Here is a 26895-nt window from a genome sequence, read left to right on the forward strand (position 1 = left end):
AAAGAGAGAAGATAGAAGAGGGACAGGATCAGAAACATGAGTCTCACCAGAGCAAGGCATTCCAGGGTTAAAGAAAGTTTGTTGACATTTAATTTTGTTTCTCTTGATAAAGTAACCATTGAGCCAAAGTATTGTGCCAATACCAGAATTGTTGAATTGTAGCTGATCAGTAATTTATGATTGCCCACATGAGAAACTTAATGTAAAAGTGGACAGAGCCATTGAAAGGTGACTTTGACCCATGAAATTCTTTGCAGTTATTAATGCTGTTTACAATGTGATAGTGCTATGGCTAGCAGGCAACTCATCTTGACGTAAGAAAGCAACCCGTGTTCAGCATATTCAAGAATAAAGCGGCAAATTGCTTTCTGTAGGATTTTGTGTAAGATGTGAAGTGTGATCATTTTTTGAAAGTCTTCTAATGATTTGGTGGCTGGGATTTTTCAGAAAGTGAAATAATCCCAGCATCTTTCCAGCCAGATGGGAAAGGAGAAAAGTAGCAGTGGTATGTTAAAGATATGTACATACCATAAATATTTAGCGATGAAGGGTAGTTGATATAAAGTGTTTTTGACTGAAAGTTTACAAATTAGCTCCGTGACCTAAATTTTGCAAATGTGAAATGAAGAAGGTGTAACGAATCAGCAAGGTTGGTATAGATAGAGGTATTAGAAGCCAGTTTCCAATGGTGAGATCCAAAGCTAGAGGATTTTGGGAGGGCAGCAACTTTAGAATGAGGTAGAAAGAGCGGGGCAGTGGTTTTGAGGAGAGGTAGAATGAAGGGTGTCAGAATGAAGTAGTAGTCATTATTAGCAGTCTCTGGAGTGGGATGAGTTAGTATTTCCTTTTTAGAGGGACCATAGGCCTAAATACCTTTTTTATTTTTTTTTATTAGTATTATGCTTTCGCAGGGACAGTATTGAGCAAGTTGATCACAAAGATCATAAGATGGTCTAACCATGTACCCCTTTAGACTGACACAAAATGTTTGTGCCTTCCTTTTCAAGCACTTAGTGCTCTCTTCCCAAATTGAGTATGACTATATATAACCCTGTTGCAAATTTGTGTATATCCAACTAGTCATCAAGACTAGCCTTAAAAGTAGTCAAATAGTACTCATTTAACATATTGTGGGAATAGTACTCGTTTAACATATAGTGGGAATATGTTGAAATAAGAGTGCATCTCTAGTAAGTCTTGATTTTTTCTTGGTGCAGATATAGTTCCTCTACTATGAATGCTTGTAAAACTACATGTTTTACAAGGAAATAGAACGAGTCAGCTAAGATTGGATTTTTCATGTCTCAAAAAGTAAGACAAAAGTCACCTTGGAGCAGCCTGTAGGCCACTGAGTGTAAGGAAAGTTTTGCTATTCTGTCAGGGTAGTTGACTAAATTAAGACAGTGGAAGACTACCTTATTCTGCTAGTCATCTGTGCCATTCTCCATACCTACCCTGAGTTTTTGGTTAAACTAAAATGGAAATATTTAACAGAGGCAGTGATACAGTAATCAGGATTGCAAATTGTGAGCTAAACTGTATACACAGGGCAGTGAAGTTGATCCATACAACATGCATTTGTTGTGCCGTAGTGATGCCTCAGTGAAACTTTTGTTTTCCTGCAGCTGATTTTGTATTGGTATTTGTGACAGAGCACTTTAAAAAAAAAGAGTGGAGATAGCAGAGTGGAAGTTTCCTACAGTTAAGAAGCTGCTATGTTGTAAGGTACTATAGATGGGCTTCCTACTTCAAACTGTGACGATTCTTGTCCAGTCATTATGCACATGAGACCAGATTCCATCTCTTCCATATCTGAAAGGATGGAGAAATTTTCAGTAAAATTCATGGTAGTAGCCAGAAATCTATTGCTGTTTGCTACAGTGGTGGTACGACTTGATGTAGATTAAGAAGCAAGTGGCTGAACATTTCCAATGGAAAGCTTGTGGAAATTTGTGAAAAAAAAGTTGATTGTATTTAGTATAAAGTCAGTCTTTCCCCTGTGTTTCTGTTTCGTGTGCTTTCCAGGGAACATTTTGAGATGATGAGAAAGTCTGTATTCAACTCCTAAGGGGGCTTGCTGGAGTGCAAAAGTAAATAGTGTTTGGGCTGGTTTGATGATAGGAGTAGGTTAACTGGGAAGATGATTCATTTAAAAAGGGCCTTTTTATTTTTTATGCTGAAAAGGATGTAAAGATTTTTGCCACCATAGCAAAGCTGATGCACTAGTGTTTATGGTGTTGAAAATTAATGTTCTGCTTTTGTGCATTGGAGTGATGCAATTGCAAAGCAACTGCTGGGTTTAGATAAGTGATTTTGAAGGACAGCATTGTAGAAGTGTAATAAGGTTCTCAAGTGAATATTTGTTAGAAGTATTATGTTTTTCTTGGGAAACTGTTTTGTAATTTGGTAGGGAGTTGTGTGCGTGTAGCACTATAGACTACTGCTGCTAATAGTTTGGAAGCTCTTTCAGCTACTTGAAAGAGTAGAGAATGTTGTTACCTTTGTGTTTTGGCATTCTGGTACTGTGGTGGAGATGTGCTGCTTTTCTGAAGCCATTCTGTTTGGAAACCTTTCGTTGATTGTTGGACTTTGTGTTTTGGTTATGTCAACAACAGTCTGCAGCAGCTTGTCTGTTAAAGATTTGGCACATCAGTTCTGGCTGAATGGACATTGACATTATATTTTGCAGCAGCTTGTCTTTTGAAAACTTTTTGAAGTATGTTTGTTTGCTGGTCTCTAAAGTCTTATCAGGACTTTTGATGTGCTACTATTTGTGCTTTGAATGTTAACAGAGCAGTATGCTACTTGATAACACTGGGCTTCTGTTTACACATTTTTCTTTACTGTTTACACATTTTTCTTTACTGAGCTACAGTATTTTACAGACTGTTTGTTGCAATGTAATTCTGCTGATCTGTTTGTTGCATTATATTTGCTGCTACTGCAGTAACTCTATAGTTTAGTTCATAGAGAACTTTGTATTTCAGCATTACTGTTGTTCTTTACGGTTCATATCTGTAGTGTAATGCTGTTAGAGTTGATTTTGTCATGTGCCTAAACACGCAGTGTAATAAGTTTAGCTTGGACACAGAATGCTGTTAAAAAGATTTTTCTTCAACAGGTGTGGCCAGAACCGTAGGTCTTTCTTTCAGGGTCATTGTTCAAGAGGTAGTTGTTTTGCAGATGGCAGGATGGAGGGGCTTTAAGTTCCAGGCATCCTCCAAAATAGGGCTACCTCAACTGAGGAAAAAAACATACCTTTGGAGCAGGGTGCTCTCTCCTTATTCCACTTCTGGGTTAGCACCACAATGTCATTCTGTCCTCCCCAGCTGCGTTTGCTTCTAGTAGTGAAGGAGTGGCTAGTTGTTGGAGTAACTTTGGTTCCGTATGGGAGGTTTGTAGATAAAAAAGATGTTAAATGGAGGCTACAAAACTAAAGTGCATTTTAATTCTACAGGTATCTTGTCTGCTGACTGTTTGTGAGGACCCTTGATAAAATCCATGATTAGGAAGAGTCCTCTTTTTGAAGAAATGGGCTTCTTTACTGTCCTGTGTCTTTTGCCCAGGAAAGAACACAAGTACATGTCAGTTCTAGGCTTGTTAATTTTAAACTGATTTGTTAAAGTGACCTTCAGAATGGTTGCTCTGTAGTCCCTCCTATCGCTTTCATCTTTAGGGGTGCATGGATGGTGACTGAGAGTTTGAAAAATGCCTTTTGGCATATCACAGTGATACCTACAGTGGGCTTTTCAGCTTTTAGGTGGGAGTCAGAATTTCTAGTATATGCCTCCCTGTGGCCTGTCATTTTACCCCCCCCCCCCCCCCCCGGGCACATTTTACAAGGTACTAGACTGTTAAATTGATGTCAGTACTGCTAAGGAGCATCCAGATTTTTCCATCCCTTAATGACTGTTTGGTAGTAGTAACTTCCCAGGAACAGCTTTTAGAGTATTTGAGGTTGTGATTTCTTGCATTTCATTACCAACAAGATGTCTGATCTTGTTTTAGCTAGGAAGAAAGCTGCTCCCTCACTTCTTTTCTTTCTTGAGACTTTATGGACTATGAAAGGTAAGTTAATGGTGTTTCATCAAGAACAGAGTTTGAAACAAGTTGGCCTACTTGGACAGTTGTTTAGTATACTCTTCAGCATGGAATTTCTGTAAGTCCTACGTCAGTAAGCATTTCATAGATTGCTTTTTTTTTTTTTTTTTTAAGTATCCCGCTACCTTGGACTTTACCCAGCTCCAACTCCAAACAAGAATGGTGGTGTGTCTAAACATATTTTTTTTTCCACTGAATTTGTTCTTATGGATTAAGAGAGAAAAGTGTCATTAGGTCAGATAACCACCGGTTTCACAGGCTCATTTTTCTTTCTAAAAATTGGATTGTTTATATCCACCAAGTTAAAAGAAAAAAAAAGGCCAGTTTAGCTGGAAGTGTGGGACATCAGACTGTTTGAATATAATGTTTTTGTGGATTTTTGATGAGCATAGTTTAGCAGTAACCTGTGACTGGGTGTGTGTATCACAGGATTTGGCCACTGTTGGTGTGGTTTGAACATGAGAATGAAGCCTGAGTGACCCTACAAAACTATCTGTGGGTAAATCTTGTGCTACCCACATCCAGGAGTGGGATAAGCAATTTCTTTCTTAATGTCATTGTGTGACTGCGATTCATTCTGCTTTCTTCCTTGCATAAATATGTACTTCATATTCACTTGTACTATGCAAGCCTGGGGACACATCATGTTGTGTAAGTGAATCGGTGAAAAAGAAAATATGTCGGTAGTGAATTATCTCTCTTTCGGTAAAGTAAAAAAAAAAAAAAGAGAGAGAGAGGAACAGAATTCTAAAACTCTGCTTGGCATTGACTGACCAGAAATTCTCTGCAATTTACCAGAAAAATTTTGAAAAAGTGTATTAGATAAAGGGCAAAAATAAGGGAAAAAAACAGACATTTTACAAAACTCTGGACAGGTGAAAGGTGGGATTACTGGTAGTATGTTGTTTCTTTGGCTTTTCCCGGTTAGGGGTCGCCACAGCAGAACTCCAGTCCGCTAATGATTGGCAGTAGATTTTCACTGTGCCGAGGTGCAAGCTTGATGCCCAACCTTCAATGAAGGCACACCCATTCACGCATGTCTTTCGAATGCCACTCGACTGCGGGGAGGACATGCAGAACTCCACAGAGAAGGCACTCCAGCCGAGAATCGAACAGGAGAACCTCTTGCTGTGAGGCGACATCGCTACTGCTGCACCAGTAGTATAATTGTGCATAATGCCAGTAACCATTCCTGTGAACTATGCAGAGTTTTGTAGAACATCCCTGATTTTTCTTGTATTTTGCTCTGTCATTTGTAAAATAGGTTAGCGATTTTGCAGTAGAAAGTCCGAATGCTGAACAATATTTTAGCAAACTGACTTCTTTCTATTGATATGTGCTCAGTTTTCAACAGGCATGCTGACTGGGTTGTACACTCAGCGTGCACCAACCCTCAGCGTGCACCTTTTTAAATAGTAATCGCCCTATATTGCATAGTAATAATTTGTCTGTAGTGCAATATAAATTAATTTGCAGTCCATATTATAAACAGAGATCATCCTGATGGTGTAAAAGAGTAAATCTCTAACTACCGCCTATATGACCTGAGCTGGCAGGGAAGACGGGGTGTCTGTTCTGGGGGCAGAGACCCATGCTGATGTAGGCAGATGTTCATCAAGCCTTAATGGAGACTGGAAATTGAAATAATTGCCAGGCCCTTAAGGTGTACATTGTGGCCATGGAGCTGTTGCTGCCTTTAGGCTTAGTGTGGCCACATTCTCCGAGACCACTGACAACTCGGCCTGCAGATGTAATGTCAGTTTCCTGGGTGGGATAGGGCTAGGGAAAAGAGCCATTGAGTGATGGCTTGTCACTTGGCCCCATTCTTCCTGGAGATATGCAGAGGAGAAAATCCAGATTACCTGTATGTGGGAATCTGAGTCCTTCCTCCTTGCAGAACTCTACAAAATGGTAGACCCCTCCCCACTGTGAATAAAACTAGTGTGCCACCATAGAGTGCAGAGTGGGATCCTGCAAGGAAGGCAACATTACAGAGCTGGAATAGAGGACCTTGTCAGCAGTAGCAGTGAAGCAAAAAAAAAATGTTCTGGACAAAAGTTTGAATGCATGCTTTCTTCCCATACAGCCTTTGTCAGTACAATCTAACTGTAGTATTAGGTAGGAGTGATGGGTAGATCCACATCCATCTTAAAACAAGGTTGTAATAATTATGTCCTCAGTTTAAGTTTGGTGGTAATTTACCTGCCACTACTGAATTTATAGTGCATTTTTTTTTTCCTTGGGGGATCGCATTAAAATCACAAAATGAGGAGCGAGTTTATGAAAGGGGGTTCTGTACATGTATATTTTTGTATTTCTCCTTTAGTCTGCTTCTGAGTCGATGTCCTTTAAAAATAATTTTGCTGCTATTTGTTGTGCAGCCAAGACCTCATTGTGGTATTGAAACTTAAGATGGAATCAATTTTGCATCAGGGTTTGTTTTTTCCTTCCCCAGTGTAGAGATCCAGAGTTTTGTAGTTTTTTATTTTTCCTGCATAATCTGGTTAAATGAGACCCCTGGCCTGGAATAAATGATAATGGTAAAACCATTCTATTTTTTGTACATGTCTGATGCCATTATGCCATCTGGAATTGTATGACTTGATACTTTTTCTTGCAGATCAGAGTGTGTCTCAAAAGAAGTTCCTTTTTGTTCCTTTTGTGCTTGGAACATTTAGATTATTGCTTGTGTCATTTTATTACTAGTACTATGCTGCCGTGTCTGTGGTTATGCTAGGTGCAGTTTGATGGCAAACCACCAGTGACTATTTTAATTCTTACTGTAGGTCTGAAGTTGTGTCATTATCACCTTCAAGACCAAGTCCAGCTGGATGTAGCTCCACTATGACAATTTTCCCAGTTTATCAAAATCTCACCATCTAACCGTAATTCTCTGGGCAGAAAGTCCCTCTGTCCTATATCTTTTTAGTCACCACAAGTGTTGCCTTGCTTAGAAAATGGGCACAGGCTGTGTTTAGTTATTTTTTTTGCTTTATTTTTTAGCAGTTTCGCTGGTATTGTGTGTATACCATTTTGTTCTTAAGACAAGGTCAGGCTATTTATTTTTCTGGGGTTGGAGCTCGTTACAGCTCCCGCTTTATTACCATTTTGGTGCCATTGCAAGAACAGTTCTTAACATTTTTACTAGTTATTAGCTAGTTTCTTTCAGTGGAATCTGTATATTTGACAGCTATGTGTGTGAGCTTTGTTACACTGCTTGTAAGTTTTTTGGGCGGTTTTATTGCTGTTTTCTGAAAATGGAAAAGGACTCCAGAGAGTCAGTGGAATTTAGAAAGTGTAAATATGAGGGTTAAGATTTCCCCACAGGTTTAGTGTCCTCAGGGAAATGTAACATTTATCCCTCCTTTTAAACCTTTAGCTTAGAAGAACTAATTTGATCTGGAGAAGTTGAAATCTACTTTTGCTTTCCCCAGGAAAATTTGAGGAGTTTCCTTTCCCTACTATCCCACATGCTTAGGCCCTAAAATGCCAGCTTCTGTGTACTTTAGTGAACCAGTTCCTCTCAAAGCACATAAAATGGGTGCCTCTATCCCCCACTAAGAATAACTGTCTTGAAAGATGTTTGGTCTCCCAGACCCAGTCCCAGCAGTGTTGTTTCTATTGCCTCAGAACCTGGGCTTAGAACACCTCTACTCCACTCATTAAGGTCAGTCAGATTGAGCTGGATTACACTAAGATGTTGCAGGCTTTTATTTCAGTGTAGCACATGTGACTGGAGGCCTCCTTTACTAACAACAGGGTAAATAAAGTTCCTTCGCTGCCAAATTTTGCTTCCCCTGCACCTTCTGTTTCCTCGCCATGTTGTATGAGATCCTGGTTCCTTTTTAGCCCATAAACATAGAAAACAAGGTGGTTGACAGAGGTTTCAAATTCAGGAATGTTGTCCTTGATCTCTGCTATACTGATATTGACACTACTGCCAGTGCTAAACATTCTGACCTTGAGCTCCTTAGTGGCAAGGATCTAATTTGTGGGATCTTTGTCAGTCTTGGCACTGTGGACTGGCCATTCCATCACGTAGCTCAGCCTTTAGGTGGTTGGCATCAACATGCACAGTGTCGATCTCAATGCTAATGGAAGTTGTGACCATTGGTGTCAGGACTGGCTTGGCCTTCATCCTTAAAATGTCAGTCCCGTTAGCTCAACAGGATGCACGGCTGGTGCTTACCCTTATGATACTAATTACTCTGCATGTGTCCCCTTTTATATAGATCTCGACTGTGGTCTTTCTTGGGATCTTGTCTGTGAGGATTGACAGTCATTCACCCCCTCCCCGCTGGAGTGCCAGTCAGTGCTGGGCCAACTCCAGTTATTGGTATAGCCAGATGTACATTTTCTTCTTGTGGAAAGACTTCTGCGTACTGGAAGCCATCAGGGAAGTACTAAGAGCATAGGGTCATCTCTAGAGTCTCCCACCCTGGACTTGGACGTTGATGAAGAGCTGCCATCACCACCATCCCCAAGATGACCACAAATTTGATGAAATACTGGAAATGACTTGGGCTGTATTGGGATTGGCTCATACTGGTGGAGACCTTCAACTTGCCTAAGTCTTTTTGGATTAGCCCTCACTCAACATGATGGTTCATTTGGCAGAGAGTCAGCTTAAAAGACCCTGATGTGGTGTCTTCCATAACAAATGGGCTAAATACAATCCTCCAAACTCCTAAAAACTGAAAAGCTTTAGCTTATACCTAGAAAGATGACTTCATAGAGGTTGTGGCCACACTTATGAAAACTCCCATACTACAGAGCCAAGAGAATCCAGCCTCCAAATAGGGAGTTGGGAGAAGTAGACTGCTTTGGTAAGTGAATTTTCAGATTCCTCCACCTTTAACTTTTGGGGCAGTAAACTGTGACGTATGTGCTCATTCTTTAGAGAAACTTGTCAAGCAAAGCATCCAAGACTCTGAAAGGGCTGGCAGGCAGGGAGCTGAAAAAATAGCTGCCATTACAGTTGTCAACCTTATCCTGACCTTACTTGTATGCAGTAGATGGTTTAGCCAAGGAGCCAAGGCAGCAGACAGTGGCATAGTTGTAAGATGAAAACAACAAACAACTTAAAAAGTAGACTTGTAAGCTAAAAGAAAGCGGCAACCTTGAGTCCCAGTCTTTGTAAAACGTCCAATTTATTTAATGATACAAAATACTTCAACCAACAAGAAGTCCACAAATAGTTGTAAGATGCCCAGCCTAGCTGTGTTTAAATGAATTTGCTGAAGACAGAAAAATGATGTCACATATGGAGCCCTGTTGTTTGGACAGGTAGTAAATGCCAATCTGGGAAAGTGGGAACATGATTTAAAGATTCTCACAGCTGTTAAGGTTGAATTTCAATGTACCTCTTTTTAAGATGCATCACTGTCTGTGTCAGATGTGGTAAGACTAAAAAACGAACTGAACAATGAAACCAAACAACAAAAAGTCCAGATGGAAGAAGCTGGATTTGTCCCTCTCGCTCGTTTACTTAAATTATGAGTCCAGGTTCAAGTAATGTAAACCAGAATAAACGTTTAATTAATCCAAAAGGCAACATGTGAACAATCCATAAAATGCAAAGGATGCATCCGGTAAACAGTCCATAAAATGCAAAGGATGCATCCGGTAAACAGTCCATAAAATGCAAAGGATAAGCACTTTCGTCTAGAAGTTCAAGACTTCATCAGATAAAGCATAAAAAATATATACTTTCTTTTTATATAAACCCAATGGGAAATGACAACATATTAGGAATTAATTAAAGAAGTGAAATTGGATAAGTATTCAAACATACATATGAAATCAGCACAAGAACCCCACATTTTAAAACACAAAGAGAATATATAAATAAATATAAATCTATATAAAATAAAATAGATGATGTCAAGTATATATGTATTTATTTTTCATAAAAAAATAGTTCCTAAAAGAGAGCTTTTATTACCAAGGAGCTGATGGAAATTGCATATAACCGCAGCTGCCAGTATAGTTTTATTTTTTTCTAATAATAATGACCAAGCTCCTCCTCATGCATCTGTGTTAATACTATATTTTATACAAAAAATTGGAAATTGTGATTCATATTCTTCATAATGTGTTTACTTAAGCATTTGTGTCCTTTTTATTTTTTTATATCATATAGGTGCTCATATATATGATTATTTAGCTTGCTGTCTGTTTTACCAATATAGTAACCAGAACAGATGGTACACATGGCACAATATATAACCTTCTCGGAGCAAAAATTCTATTTATGGTGAATTCTGATTTTCCATATTGACAAAAAATGAGTTACCCTCTTTTACACGTTTACAAAAGTTACACATACCGCACTTGTTCATGTGACCTACTTTACGGCTGAGGTTAGACATCTTTGGTTTCAAAGATGTTTTTCGGATTTTTACCTTTTCTATAGACTGTAGTAGGTTGTGGGCCTGTAAGAGATCTAATATTCTTGTCATGCCTAAGGATGGACCAATTTTTATCTAAAATATCCTTCAGTATAAAACTATCTTGGGTTGTTGTGCCTTTCGGCTTTTCCCGGTTAGGGGTCGCCACAGCGGAGCTCCGGTCCGCTAATGATTGGTAGTTGATTTTTACATGCCGGGTTACCAGCCCTGACGCACAACCTTCAACAAAGGTACGCCCATTTGCGCATGTCTTCACACAGAAGACGCTGTAGCTGAGAGTCAAACCGGACAGCGTCTTACTGTGAGGTGACAACACTACCACAGCACCACCACCGCGGGTATAAAACTATCTTGGGTAAAAACAGTAAAATAAGTTTTAAAATCCTTACTCTCTTCTGTAATGTTAACGTCAGTGTTAGTGATAGTAAAAACATTATCCATAAAATCACCTGATAATAGAGGACGGTAAAAACCTCTCTCTCTTAACTACCTCAGTCATGATTTCAGTAATGAATTTAAAAGGATAACCCCTCTTCAGGAACATGTTTTAATTTATCACATTCATTTAAGAATTCATCCATAACAGAAACCATGCATGCTGCACGCACAAATTGACCTTTTACAATGGCCTTCTTTTGTTTTAAGAGATGAGTGCTAGAAAAATGCAGTAGAGAATTAGTATACTTATCCTTTCTAAAAATGTTTGATACAAACTTCTCATTGTGCTAGTCCTTTGACAATAAAATGTCCAAAAAAGAAATGTTGAAGTTGCTGGTGAGAGTAAACTTTAAAGAATTGGTGGTAGATTCAATGTAAGTTACAAAAGCATTAATGACTTCATTAGGTCCATCCCATAGAATACACACCATCATCCAAAAACCTGGTGTAGAATCTCTCGTGTTTAAAATAACTAGATGGGAATAGAAATTTCTTCTCCAATTACATGACAACAGTATTGGTGTAAAGGCCACAACACTCAGAACCCCATAGCTACTCCCTCTTGTAAATAACTTTATCCTATTTAACCAAGAAGTTTATTTTAAGGACAATTTCTATAAGTTGTGTGTAAACTAAAACATCAAAATGTCCAATACCTTTCTCGTAAAGGAACTCTGTGAACCACTCTAACCCTATATCATGGGATATTACAAAATATAGGCCCTTAATATCGATGGTTATAAAATGTATGTATCCTTAAAAGGTATCTTATCAATTGCTTCTAAAAAAACCCATGAATCTTTACATACATGTGTTTTGTTGTAAACAGATTCCTTTTTTTCATAATTTTACACAAGATTAGAATTATGAAACCTGACAAGGAGGTGGGTGGTTTTAATGAATTACGAAGACTGCAATAGGAAAATGTTATTCATACTTGAGGGCAAAGCCTATACAAAATCTTCTTTAAATGAATTAAATGGAGCATATAAAAAATTTGAAATTCAAGGCTTATTTATTGAAGGATCCATATCTGTAGATACTCTTAACCTAGGATAAGAAACAGTTAAATAATTATCTGTTATGCTTGGATTACCAAAGTTGCATAAAAACATAAGACAACCACCCATGTGCCCAGTTGTTGATGCAAAGGGCTCTGTTACCCACCCACTGGCTAAGTATTTAGATACTAGGTTAAAAGAGTTTGTTTACAATGAAACACACATATGTAAAGATTCAGTGAAGAAAGCAACGACAGTTCGTTCACCAATGCTAATGGCCTGCAGCAATGCAAATGCGTCTCAAAGGAAATCCAACAATGAAAAGTTGACGTGAAACCATTTAATGAAGACAAAAATAAAAATGAAATAAACACAAAATAAAAGTCCCTTAGTACGATAAGCGCTTTCGATAAATCTTCCTCAGATCGTTAGAGTATGGGACTGTATGTTCAAATTTAAATGGTAGAATATTGGTTCGTTGTCCAATCAGTAAACTACAAAAATTATTCCAAACCAATAAATTGTGAAATTGCCTCATCTGCTATACATATACTTTACTATAGGCAGTCACTCATTGTCGACAAGTCTCCTAATAACTCTAAAAAGGGACAATCTAGATAGGACAGATGGTATATCCAATCAGAAGTCTCGAATGAGTGATTGTATCCAATGTAAGAGAACCTTTAGAAAATACGTTGTTTGCTTAAGCGATCATTCGCAGACAACTGACACTGAAGTGTTTACATTTTCACAATCCTCTTTGAAAGTGTAAGGCTTCTTTCTTAATGTTCAGATATTAAAATAATGACTTTTGAAAATTTAAAAAGTTAATAAGCTTGATTCCTCTTTCAATATTTACAGGCTTGTTTCCAATGTAAAAGAACCTTTATAAAATACGTTGTTTGCTTCATCGATCATTCGCAAACAACTGACGCTGATATGTTTACCTTTTCAAAAATCTTCTTTGAAAGTGCAAGACTTCTTCCTTAATATTCAAATATTAAAGACTTTTAAGAAAATTTGAAAAGTCACATAGAACATCATGTAAAAAATTAAGAGGCTTGGTTCATCTCTCGACACTTATAAGCTACTAAACTCGGCCAATCATTTTGCCTATTCCGGTTTTTAAGCCAATCATGGTGTTAGAGAGTGTTATATTCTCATGTGCCGTACTATTGGTTTTACAGCTAGTTCAGATTGCATTCTCTGCTTTTCAAAGAAATTTATGTATAAAAAGTATAAAAAATATAAATGTCATCATCCAAAGCACTCTTATAAGTTACTCTAGAGGTTCCTAAACAGAATTCAAAAACTTGTTGTGAGGAGGGCTATTGGGGCATAGATTGCACAATCAAATTCCCACAGGATCTTGACGTGAAAAAGTCCACAAATCAGCTATTAGACAAGATTGACACATTAATTTTCTAGTTTTCTAAATTAATACCAATCCTAGATTCTCGGTCTGATCTCAAATTTGTGTAACAAATTTGTGCATCGTATTGCATTTGTAAATCCATAATAGAGTCCCAGATAGGATTAGCCAATCAAAGTTCCAGATTTATAAAGAGAACCAATCCGTGGTGGCCTTTACGCCAATATTGTTGTCACGCAATGGGAGAAGAAATTTCTATTCCCATTTAGTTATTTTAAACGCATGAGATTCTACACCAGGTTTTTGGATGATATGTTTATTCTATGGGATGGACCTAATGAAGGATTTTGTAACTTTTATATTGCATCTACCACCAATTTTTTAAAGTTTACTCACACCAACAACTTCAACATGATTTTTTTTTGGACATTTTATTGTCAAAAGACTACCACAATGAGAAGTTTGTATCAAAATTTTTTAGAAAGGATACGTATTCTAATTATCTATTGCATTTTTCTAGCACTCATCCCTTAAAACAAAAGAAGGCCATTGTAAAAGGTCAATTTGTGCATGCAGCACGCATGGTTGCCGTTATGGATGAATTCTTTATGTGATAAATTAAAACATATGCTCCTGAAGAGAGGTTATCCTTTTAAATTCATTACTGAAGTCATGATTGAGGTAGTTAATGAGAGAGAGAAGTTTTTACCGTCCTCTTATTATCAGGTGATTTTATGGATAATGTTTTTACAATCAATAACACTGACATTAACATTACAGAAGAGAGTAAGGATTTTAAAACTTCTTTTGTTACCGTTTTTACCCAAGATAGTTTTATATTGAAGGATATTTTAGATAAAAATTGGTCCATCCTTAGGCACGACAAGAATATTCAATCTCTTATAGGACCACAACATACTATAGTCTACAGAAAAGATAAAAATCTGAAAAACATCTTTGAAACCAACAATGTCTACCTCGACCGTAAAGTAGGTCACATGAACAAGTGTGGTATATGTAACTTTTCTAAACATGTAAAAGAGGGTAACTTGTTTTTTGTCAACAATACGGAAATCAGAATTCACCATAACTATAATTGTTGCTCCGAGAAGGTTATATATTGTGCCATGTGTACCATCTGTTCTGGTTACTATATTGTAAAACAGACCGCAAGCTAAAGAATTGTATATATGAGCACCTATATGATGTAAAAAAATAAGAGAGACAAATGCTTTAAGTAAACACATTGTGGAGAATGTGAATCACAATTTCCAATTTTTTATCAAAGATAGTATTAATACAGACACACAAGCAGGAGCTTGGTCATTATTATTAGAAAAAAGAAAGCTATACTGGCAGCTGCGGCTAAATGCAGGCAACTGGCCAGGCTTGAATGAAAATATTTCCCATCAGCTCCTTACTAAAATTAAAAGCCATTGAAAGGTAATAAAAGCTCTCTTTTAGGAACTAGTTTTTTTATGAAAAATAAATATATATACTTTTTATGACATCATCTATTTTATTTTATATATATTTATATATTTGCTTTGTATTTTAAAATATGGGGTTCTTGTGCTAATTTCATATGTATGTTTGAATACTTATCCAGTTTCACTTATTTAATTGATTCCATATATGTTGTCATTTCCTATTGGGTTTATATAGAAAGGAAGTATATATTTTTTATGCTTTATCTGAAAATTGACCATTGGCAGATGGGCTGAGCCGCTGCCTACTGATGTCTCTTAAGCCTCTCTTCCTGTATGTTCCAATATTGAAGTACATTACACAGTGACCTCTTTGCATGAACAACCAATTCTGTATGCAACAACTAGTTTCTTATTCCTTCTGTGGGAGGACATCCCAGAGCCATACATGAATGAAAGTGACCCTGGTGGTCTCCTTTGTGGTTTATCTATATTTCTGTGTATTCCAAAGTTTCTGGCGAAAGCGATGGTCATTTTATAAGCATCTTTTTGGCCCTGGCAAGTGTGGTTCTCCCTTGCTGTGGTCTCATGTTCTGGATGGATTTTCCAAGTTTCCATCTGAAGTTAGCCAGGTGGCTTTTTAACTTGCATGTCCGACAAGCCACATCTGGACCTTAACTCTGTGCTTTAATGCATGGTTTCTCCAGTTCTGGTGATGGCATTTCTTTCCCTTTCTGGGTTTTCATACGAAGATAATACCTGCCAACTATTCTCCAGGGCAGGACTGCAGAGGTTTCTTCTTGTATCTCCTTGATTCTGGTACTAGCCATGAAAAGACCGTTTTCAACCGCTATGATTTTAATGCCTGTGTCACAATACTTGTAGACTTCTGAGATGACTCTCTGAAGAGTTGTATCAGTTGTCGCTGCATCAAGTGTTATTGACTTCAGCTTTACTGTTGGTCTTGGCTATTGGCATTGATGCTCTTGTCCCCAATGTTGTGTAAATTTTTCATAGTCAAAGCTTCATCTCTTGCACTTGCCCCTTAACTCTCTGCACTGATGTTGGAACCTTTTGTATTGGCTGCAAGTATCTGGCTGAGTTACCTCATGATAAATATTAGTGTCAGTGCTGGTTTGTTTTCCATGCCAGCCCCTTCTCACTCTATGGCGTTTCCCCCACGTTATATTCTGTCTCTCTGCCGACCTAGTCTTCCATTCCAGGTATTTTTTTTCTGGAGTCCCAGGTCTCACAGATAGTAATTCAAGACGGATGGGCTGAGGTATGTCAGTAGTGCCCCCAGACCACTTTGACCACCAGCAGGAAATCGCGGGTTCAAAAGTTGCTTAAGAAAGCATATGCAGTAGGAAGCAAGGTAGCCTTTACCATGTAGACCCTGCCAAGCTAGTTTGGATGATGACGTACCCTTGATGTTGAGGCCTTAAAGATGATACTTAGGAATTCTGGACAAACTGATCCTAGTCTTCCCCACAGCAGATGCTACATGATTGCTCAGTCCACTTAGTAGTCTTTCTGGGTGGTCCATTTCACTTGCTGGCAATCTAAGGGTTGCTAGCAAGGCAGCTTGTGAAAACCCAGATATGGAAGCATCCGTTCCAAACAGTAAAAAATAAAATAGACCACGGCCTGTTCCTTCCCAGAGACTCGAGTTTTTCTGAGACTTGTAAATCAGGTACTTTAGTGTTGGTAACAGGTTTAAAAAAGTTTTTACACAGTAGATCCACCCATTGGATAAGGAGCTCAGCTCTGAGCAATGCTTGTGGAAGCACGCATACTCATCCTCAACTTTTTCTCTGAGGGAGCTTAACTACCTGGCCCATATAGTGTTTCAGAGGAATGTGTCTGATTAAATAACTGCAAACCATAGTCTACTTGCCTGATGGACACACACATGAAAAATGTATGTCTCATTTTGTAATAGTATGTACCATGGCAATCCACGCAATGTGTGTAGTCTGTAATGCCACTGATGGTTCTGCCAGGGCTGTGGTTTCCAGCATATCTGTTCACTGGCATGTCTTGATCTGATTGTTCAGGTCTGCTAAGGATGTCAAATTGATCTCTATAAATGCATCATTTCTGAAACCAGTTTTGGTTGGACCTGAAGTGAAGACACATAAGGAAAATGCAAGAAGGAGGGAAAGACTGTTACTGCTGTTGGTGTGAAATGTCAGCCTCCTCAGGTAGCCTTTTCTAAAATGCAACTGCTGTTCATGTGTGGGAAGCAGCAAAATGACTGATTTATGTGGAACGAAACTAAAAACCAAGACAATTTCCAATGTAATAGGCCCTATGGTAAGGGTTCTCTGCAGTCATTGGGTAGCTGTGGCCCACCTACAAGTAGTCAGCAGTAGCCCCGTAGCCTTGCCGGTTGCACCCCCCTGGTGGCAGTTGGGAAATGTTTGCCCCTTCTCCAATCTTCCTGGAAAGTGATAACCACGGACAAGTGAGTGACTGCGGTTATATCCAGAGGTTGCATGTATGTACTCTCCTTCCACAAACAGAATTCAGGCTCTTCAACTGAAGTTTCTTTTTTTTCTTGTGTTACCTACAATCACTACTTATTTCTGTCGTAAGGTGCTGGGCCTCATGGCAGCAGATGTAACCTTGATTCCTCATTCAAGATTCCGCAAGAGGTTTTTGCAGTGGACTGCCCTCTACAGTATATCTGAGGTTTGCAAACATCATTGAACTTGGTGGGGAAACACGAGCAAGGTTTCTTTTTGCAGTCCCTTATATCTTACGCCTTTCATGGTGGCAGCCAGCATGGACATGTTGGCCTTGAGGTGTAGATGAGCGACATTTCCATTGGCAGACTTTTCCGGATATCTGGCGTCATTGTAACTTTTTTTTTCTTCACATCTATGTAGGATAAATCACAGCAGTTGTATTGACACTCCAAGCATTTCAAAACTCCCTCCTAGTGGAAATTCTGACTTTGGAGATGGAGAAGACAGTATTGGTATACAAACAAGCAAACCGATTGACCCAATCTTTCCTCTTATGCTATAAAGCTGTGACAATATGGAAATGGACCATATTCAGCAACCATTTTCATTTCATCCATATCTCTGAGAAATCCAGTTTGTTGGTGGACAAGCTGAGCAAATTCCCACTGCCGCACCACAGATGGTCCTCTTGGCTCTTTAGTGAGAAGGAAAATCTTCCCAAAAATATAGGCAAAACCCTTTGGCAGTCTGTTTGACTCTGCCAGCTCCAAGAGCAGGGAAGACTTGAGCCGAATACTATAGTTCAGAGTGGAAAGAGATGATGAAGGAAACTGGGGGGCTTAAGAAACTAGGAGAGACTGGGATTTTGGATGCAGACCTTTAAGGAGAGTAACAATAATCCTACAGAATATTATATTCATAAAGTAGCAGAAAGTATTCTAAGAACTAAACCATCTCAGGCGATAGGGATGACTGCAATTATTGATACAGACAATAGGCAAGAGGTGGCTGGAATTTATTGGAGAAAACTAGCAAAGGAACCAAGGTATTGGGAGCAAATAGCATAGAGAGGGAAAGGAAATAGAATGGGAAGAATTCAAAAACTTATGTGGACTAAAGGTTAGAGATTGCCTTCCCTATTAAGGACTGATATCAAAGTATAGGCAAAGAGAAATAAATAGGGGGGTCCTAAATGAAAGACCAGCACTGGTAGAGTTTTTAGTAGAATCTAGAACAAAAGTTGCCATTAAGAAAGGAATGATTAGTAGAGCATATAAAATATTGCATGATAACTATAAGAATGAATCAGAGAAGGTTGAAAGGCTTGGGAAGAGAGATTGGATAAGCAATTCACAAGGAAACAAAGGGTGGGGGATACATGTATGTCTCCCAGGTATGCAACAAAGTCTAGGAGATTTAGGATCTTTCCTTGAAAGTGTATACATAGGTATTTTTATACCCCAAGTAGACTCCAAAGAATTTTTCCTCAGGTAGGCAGCAAATGTTGGAGGTGTTATGGGGAAGACATAGGTAACTGGTAACATATATTTTTTGGGAGTGTAATGAGTTGGCAGACTTTAAAGATTCCTTGCAGACTGCTCTGCAGGAGATGCTGGGTGAGCAGATTGGTGTAACAAAGGAAATTATTTTTTTAAGCTATGATACAGAATCGGAATTGCCTAGACGTAGTAAGGCTTTGCTGAGTCTAATTATGGAGGCTGCCAAAAAAGCAATTACTAGAAAATGGAAGTCATACTCCAAACCAATTTTACTATAAGTAGCGCAGATAATAACTGTAGATCAGAGTGCAAATGATGTGTATGCTGTATCTTTAAGAAGCATGTCAAGGCTATGTGGGCACGTATAAATTCCAGACATGTGCAATCCCTAGTGCCATTTTGAAAGAGCAGCTAGGGAGAGAGCATCCAAGATCGCAGTTGTTAGTTTGTATATAAGCTACTTAAGTTGGTCAGTAAACTTCTTTAGTGGTGTGTTTGTATAAAATGAAGCTGCTTGAACAGAACCCATGAAGATTCTTCTGTTGTGTCCTAGATAGGAGAGTGACATGGTGTCAGAACTAGGATCGAAGAGAATAATAATCAGAGCCATGAGGTACAGAGATGACAGTGAAGGTAAAACTGAGAGAAAAGAGCACAAACAGAGCCAGAAAAGAATCAAAGGTAATGAGAAATTATTTGATACAAAAGACAAAAAGGGGCATTACAAGGGCACAAACCGCATTATTAAGCAAACGGAAAGCACAAAAAGTTTTTTAACCGAATGAAATGTTTAAAATAGAGGTATTTGATGAAATGATTAACAGTAAAGCAAAAACAAGCATGCTTAGAACAAAACAAGTGAGTTTAAGGCAAAACTGGGCATGTTTAGAGTAAAGCAAGCACAAGAAGAGTACGTTGGGCACGAAAAGGGCTTAAACAAGCAAAATGAATATAACCAGGGCAAAAAGGGTACATTAAGCAAAAATAAAGCAATGTGACTGCATGTGTTTGGCAAAGTGCTGTGCTTTGGCATAACTACGACTTTGTATTGTATCAAGGGCACAACTAAAGTTACTTGAAGTATCTCAAAGTGTGTAAAAGTGCTTACAGAATGTGCTTATTTCTGTGCATGTATTTCAAAGAGTTGTTCTGTGTAAAGTACAACTATTTCATGAAAAGCAGTCCAAGTAAAGCCATTTTGAAAAGTTTCTTGTGCTGGGTCTGTCTGTTCACAAAGTGCCGCCATTACAGAGTGTTTCTCGTACTGTAAAGAGTTGCTTAGCAAGGTACCGCCATTTTAGGGACATTTCAGTGTGCTGTATGCAGTTATTCACAAAGTGCAATTACTTGGAAGTATTACTGAGTTTTGGGCAATAAATGTTTGATTTATTCACATCGTGTAGTTATTTGATATGTTTCTTACACTGATAAGAGGTGATTTCTTACAAAAGATGACATTACAAGAGTATTACAGTGCCCAAGAGTTATTCATTCGCATCGTAAAGTTGTTGAAATATTTCTTAAAATTATGATAAACTACTTAAACAAAGTGATGGTAAATGACTTTAGCATTTTAGCCTTTCAAAAAGATATTGCAAAAGTATAAAGTGCCCGAGAAGTTTATTTTGCAAAATCCAGTTATTCAGAGGTGATACGAGTTTGTCCATTAGCATAATTTTGAAAAGCCCAAAAAGGTATACATTCAGAAGTGCAAAGGCATTGGACAAAGTTACAAATACTAACATAAGTTTCTGGCATATGTGCATGTGTGTATGCTTGTGCTGATTTGCAAAACCCTTCAGTGGTATGCGTTAGTATGGCAGATGTATTTCGAAAACCCCTACCACTTGTATTTGATCAGAATATTGCATAGATTTGGAGGATATTTGAGCAAGAGTATGATATTTTTATAGAAACCGCTTCTGCAGATAAAGATGCATGCACCAGTGCCTCCATTTTACTAAACCTGGCTGGGTCAGAGGCTGACTCCTGAAATTTTCATTTTAGAGTTTCAGAACCAAAGTCTTCAATCTAAAGCTAAGTACCCCATTGGGGAAACTTTTTCTTGCTCCTTACCGATGTCTGTAAAAGTTACTAATTGTATTACTTGTGGGAAGCAAATACCTCATAAGGATTTTCATTTGTACTGTATTTCTTGCCTAGGCCCTGACCACAACGTGCCTTGCTGTCGGTTTTGTGCTAAATTTAACCAACGCACTATTAAGCGTCGGTATATTTTCGCATCTAAATATTTTGGCTCAAGATTTAACTGTCCAGAAATGTCGTCTGTTAGCAATCAGACTACCGAAATTCACAAAAAATGCAAAGAAAGACAGACAGACTGAGGTCCAAAACAGATGAAGCTTTTTCTAAGCCAGTCGCCGGTTCGCCGGTACTCAGTGAGGTGCTTTTGCAGCCCCTGATACCAGCTACTATTGAGTCGCAGGCCTCTACCGAGACCCATTCGGAGTCCGGTATGCCGCGAGACACTTCAAGTATTGAACCCACGGATGTCTCTCCCTTAGATGGGTCCGAAGTCGCTGAGCAGGCATCGGCTTCTGAGGGTGTTTTCAGGCCTAAAGATTTGTATATTAAACAGACGCCATCCTCAAAAACAAGGCCAAAACCAACTTCTATGTCCAAAAAACCAACGCATGGGCCACGTGCTCAGGCCCCTATGCCTAAAAAGCAAGTTATCAAAATGGCTGAGGATTTAATTACCTTGATCAGGGGTTCCCAACCCCCTCCTGCTAAGAGGCCTAGGCAAGGCACTAATTATGAATCTTCAGATCAGGTTTCCATTTCTTCTGATCAGGAATTTTCTATTCCACCTTATGAGGACTCTGATGCAGAGGAATCCATCCCTTCTGCTTCTCCTCCTGAGGACTTTTCTTTTGGAGAAACTTTGCATACTTTAAGGGAACATTTTCATTGGGAGAGTCAGGACTTTTCAGAATCCAAAAAATAGGCTTGGGGATTTCCTCCTTCTTCCTCAGCATAGGCCTTTGGCTATACCTCCTGTTTTAGACATTGTTGATGTTTTCTCAGAATCCAGCATGGCTCCTGATTCCCTGCCTCTGGCTCCTAGTAAGCCAGGCAGATATTACAAGGTTCCTGACTCCCACAAGTTTCTTTTTAATAACCCTACTGCTGACCGTGAAACAATTTCTCAGGGTCCCAAGGGTGTTAAGGCTTCCACTGCTAAAAATCCTACCCCTTCTGATAGAGACTCCAGGGCGCTGGATAGATGGGGTAAGAAGGTTTACACGTCTGCAACTCTGGCAATCAGGGCTATAAACTGTCAATTTCATATGCTTAAATATCAACAGCATGTTATGGGCTTACTTAAACAGAAAATGATGATGATTTCTGACTGTGTGGAAAAGTGTTACAGGATATATTGCATACAGCTGAACAAGTTGGCAAGCATACTTTGCAATGTAGTTTTGATTCTTTGGAGGCCTCTTGCAGGGCCGCCGTAACTGGATCTGTGATAAGAAGGCATGCTTGGCTCAGGGAGCAAAATCTGCCTGGTCATGTTAAAGCAAAATTGTTGGATGCTCCTTTACAACAGGGCAGTCTATTTGGTAATAAAGCAGACGAAGTTTTGAAAAGGTGGAAGACGAAGCTAAATCTATGCAAACTGTAAAAGATTTCCTACAAGTGCAGCCACCCAGGTTCAGTAGGCACTGGCCTACTAAGAATTGGTCCTTTCCAGTACCCACTAGAGCCGCTCAGGTCAAACCCAGACACTCCAAAGGCTCCAGGTTTCAGTCACAAGGAACTTACAGAACGAAACAATGGGGAGCCTCCACCTCCAAATCTGGAAGTAGCAAGGCACCCCCCTACGGTCTCAATGATTTCTCTGTACCATTTCCAAGCACTTATCTTTTGGCAGCCCCTTTGGGGGGAAAACTAGCACTTCATACACAAAATTGGCATCTAATCACCCAGGACAAGTGGGTTTTAAGTATAGTATCCCAGGGATACAGATTTCATTTCCACACGTTGCCAGTTCCAAATGGATGGTGAGATCTGCCCCCAAATCAGTGGGCAGAGGCCCAGAAACAAGTTATGTCCCTCATGGATATAGGTTCATAGGTTCATACTAGGCTATCTGCCCGAGGGCATTTACAAGCCTAGCCCATAGTTTTGTGGCTTACGCCACCCCTTTAGTATGGGGAACTATACCCATTATTTTGCTGTGCCTCTGTTGAGCAGTGACACTGAGGTAATCCCTGGGGTATATCTGCGATCTCCCATCCATTGGTCAAGATTTCTCTTGAACAAGGCCAGCGAGGTGCTCTGCCTCACATATACCGGGATTTTATTCCACAGCATAGGGAGTCTTTGGGTGATGAATCTATCCCTCCAGCACGTCCTATTAAGTGTTGAGGTTTAAGTCTCCCGCCCTTGTGGCTCTGACCAGTAGTTGCTCAGATTTTCTTAAGATATTTTGTCCTGTTCAAGTAGAATCTTAGTTGTCTGTGTACATCCAATGAATGCAGAATCCGCTCCCCCTTGTTCTGTGGATTTGGGAAAAAAGTTGGCAGATGAATGGACTGATTAAGAGCCACACTGGATACCACTTTAGGCATAAAGGATGGATTGGTCCTGAGCGCTACCCTGTCCGGGAAAATAATCAAAGGCTCCACTGCCATGAGAGCCTGTAGTTCTGAGATCCTTCTAGCTTAAGTGACTGCTAAAAGAAAAGCTGTCTTCCAAGAGAGAAGTTTTATGTCCACAGTAGCAGCTGGCTCAAAAGGAGGCAGGGTGAGTTTTTCCAACACAAAACTGAGGTCCCATGCAGGAGTTGGTGCTCTCCTGGGAGGTCTTAAATTTTTGGCCCCTCTGAGATACTGCTTTAGCAGGGGATGAGAAAAGAGGGGAGGCTCTGTGTTGTAATGAGCTGAAATGGCAGAGGTGTGGATTTTTATGGAAGAGAAAGATAGGCCCTTTTGAAGCATCTCAGTTAAATATTGCAGAATCTGAGGAATATTGGGCATTTCTGTGCTTATTCCTTGTGCCTGATTCCAGGCACAGAATCTTTTCCATTTATGAGCATAAGATTTTCTAGTGCTAAGCCTTCTAGCCTCCAAAATGACATCCATCACAGGTTTGCTGACAGATGCAACTGGTGAAATTAGTAGATTAGCCATGCTGCAAGATTCAGAGTTTGGAGCAGAGTGTGTAGAATTTGAAAGTTCATCAGCCGACGTCGGACCCAGACTTTGGAATCCGGCCGACCGAGGGCTGCCTGAGGCAGGACAAACTACATGTTATGACTGCAGTTGCATGTCTATCGGACATCTACATTTATGGTAGGTACAAAACTGTACTTTTCTGCTACATGCATCATTGTAAACCTGTCCCCAAGGGGATCAGATCCCATTCCACCAGGGCTGCATCTACTTATGCAGCCTTTCTCAGAGGGGTTCCTACCAGAGACATTCTAGAAGCGGCTACCTGGAGCTCAGTTCATACGTTCACCAAGCATTACCATTTACCTCTCTTCTTAAAATCCAGAGCAGGCTTTGCCACTGCTGTCCTGCAGGGCCTTATAGCTGTTCCTACTGCTGTATAATGACATCCTCCCAACCATAGCTTTGGGATTCTACCCAAATGGTAATGACTGCAACAGTGAAACACGATGAACACAGTACAGTTGTGTACACTTACCATAAATGTAGATGTTAGAGTGTATTCACTGTTGCAGTCCTGGTTACCCACCCACCAGCCCCCTACTTTTCTCTTTTTATACCTCTGCTTTTGAGCATAGTATATATTTTTTTTGTCTTCTAAATTACATATATATATATATATATATATATATATATATATATATATATATATATATATATATATATATATATATATATATATATATATATATATATATATATATATATATATATATATATATTTTTTTTTTGTTTTTGCTCTCCATTTGAGGGGCACCTGACATCTGGGGCAAGAAAAAACGATTAAAATGGCGTCTGCTGCATGTTTTATACCCCTGACGACCTGACGTCATGGAAGAAGGGACAGCAACTGACGCAGGACCCAAGACTTTGTTATTCAGGACGACTGAGGGCAACCTGCCAGCAGATTACCCCAAATGTAATGACTGCAACAGTGAATACACTTTGAACATCTACATTTATGGTAAGTGTACACAACTGTACTTTACTCTTCCATGTGATGCTTCAGAATTTGGTCTTGGTGCAGTTATACTCCGAGGGCAGACCAATAGCCTGTGCATCTAGAACACTTACCCAAACTGAGATGCAATATGCTCAAATTGAGAAGGAGCTTTTTGCAGTAGTATTTGTATGTTCTAAGAAGCCTATGCATTCCACTCTAGTGAGATTACAAAGAATGATGATCAAATTGCAAAAGGACAATTTCAAAATGGTCTACACAAAAGGCAAATTGCTCTATCTGGCTGATACCTTGGATCCAGATCGCCCAGAAGTACAGTAGAACAGCTTGATGCAGAGAACTTGACTTGGATGTGATGTCCATGTGTAATTTTTCCACCACTAGGCCTGATGAGTTGAGATCACACTCGGATCAAATTTTTGCATAGCTCAATCACTATATTAATGTTGGATGGCTGTCAAAGCAGTCTAGTGTACCACCCGAAGTGCAAACCTATTTTCCTTTCAGAGATGAATTGTTGATGGAAGATGGCATGATTTTCAAAGGTCCTAAAATTGTTGTTTCAAAAGATATTGATATAGTACTTTCTTCTTCAGTATGCAGCAGTACTTTCTTTTTCAGTATGCAGTAGTACTAGACTGCATTTACAAAGAGAACCACTTCTTTTAAGTCCAGTTCCTGAACTACCTTGGTCTACTGTAACAACTGATATCTTTGAGTGGAACAATCAACACTACTTGATTTTGGTAGACACTTATTCATATTGGTTTGGGATTGATTTGCTATGTAACCTAACATCCACTGCTGTTATTACTAAGTTGAAACATCATTTCTCAGTTCATGGTAGTCCACACAAACTTTTCTGACAGTGATACTCAATTTACTAGCCAGTTGTTTCAGAAATTTGCAAAAGAATGGGACTTTGTACATGTCACTAGTAGTTCTGAATATCCTCAGTCAAATGATCTAGCTGAACATGCAGTGCAAAGCAATTATTGAAAGGTCAAAGCGTGACAATTTCGATGTGTTCTTGAATTTGCTTAATCTCAGAAACTTACTCCATTACTATATTCTTGGCTCACCTGCTCAAGGATTACTTTCCAGGCAAACTAGAACTACGCTACCAATTACTTCTAGTTTATTGAAGCCTAAACCTAAGAACAATACAACCATCAAGGCTCAGTTGTTGAAGCATAGTATCCAGAATTCTAGTTGCAACAGATCGAGCAGATTGCTTAGTCCGTTGAGGGAAGGAGAGACGATATGAATCCAGGCAACAAAAGGTTTTGATCGAATAGGACAGATTACAGGCATCTGTGCCAAGCAGAGATCCTACCTGGTAGACTCCGAGGATGTGGAGTATAGAAGGAAACATAGATGTCTTTCCTTTACCAGAATCATCATCACCATCACATTGTTTCTGTGATGTAGACTCTAAATCTAAGAGTGAATCACACTTCCCATACCAGAATGTGTTCAAAATTCTGATTCCATTCCAGAAACTTATCTGAGCATTCCACAGGTCAACCATTTTGTCGAGACCGTTCCAGTTGCTAACTCATATTCCCAGTTTTAAGTTACATGATATAGACGAGTGTTTAAGCCTCGTGTGAAATACGTAGCAATGTGGACTTGATTGTATATATCTGTGTATTTAGTATTGTATAATGCATGACCAAGAACTACCTGTGATTTCTGCATGCTAAATAGCCTCATAACGTTGTATGATCTATTTCTCAGAGGGAGGATGTAGATCGGAGTGCAAGTGATGTGTCTGATGTACATCTGTTGCGTATGCACCAGAGCGAATATGGCACTTTTTGCTTCAAGGTCAAGCTTTATAGTTTTGTATGCTGTAGTTTTGTATGCTGTAGATTTGTAAATATGGTTCGCATATTCATTTATGATTGATGCAAGGGGTGATGCACTTTATCTTTTAATTAATTATCATTTTTTCTATTTTAAGCAGTATTTCTATGTACTATCTTATCTGATAATGTCAGTAATTTGTGTT

General features: G+C 39.1%; 1 protein-coding gene across 2 annotated transcripts in view; it reads left to right on the forward strand.

Moving 5' to 3' along the window:
- WDR45B (WD repeat domain 45B) overlaps positions 1-26895 on the forward strand; it is a 1288431-nt gene that overhangs the window by 96420 nt on the left and 1165116 nt on the right. The gene's annotated exons all lie outside the window — the stretch shown is intronic.

Source organism: Protopterus annectens, chromosome 4.part0 (assembly GCF_019279795.1).
Source record: "Protopterus annectens isolate FY-2018-M chromosome 4.part0, PAN1.0, whole genome shotgun sequence".
NCBI lineage: Eukaryota > Metazoa > Chordata > Ceratodontiformes > Protopteridae > Protopterus > Protopterus annectens.